A 408-nucleotide genomic window follows, 5' to 3' on the forward strand; every position below is an offset into this window, starting at 1 on the left:
ATTTTTAAGGGTTTGTATCTGCACCCCGCACACTGTTAACCTATGATAAACTATGTCATTCGCACAGGGTTTTAAATGCAGGTGTGGGGATGAGAGAGAGAGAGAGAGAGAGAGAGAGAGAGAGAGAGAGACTTGACGATGAGCCCTTTTCATCGTAAGCAACGATGATTAACACGGGCGACATACCGCTTTTGACCAAGTTTTTTTTTTACCTATCTACCTTTTAACGTACGCATCGTATCCTTATCACCTTGCCATCTTGCTGTAAGCATCTCAAATTCCGCTGTGAGTAAACTGTGCGCACAGGACATGCTACGCTAGATGACGCTATTGGCCCTGATGCATGCCCTATTCAGTTGTCCACGTCCCCGGCTATTGCGCGCCTCTAGGTAATGTGTCAGAAAAAAA

The sequence above is a fragment of the Chanos chanos genome, chromosome 2 (genome assembly GCF_902362185.1).
Source record: "Chanos chanos chromosome 2, fChaCha1.1, whole genome shotgun sequence".
Lineage (NCBI taxonomy): Eukaryota > Metazoa > Chordata > Actinopteri > Gonorynchiformes > Chanidae > Chanos > Chanos chanos.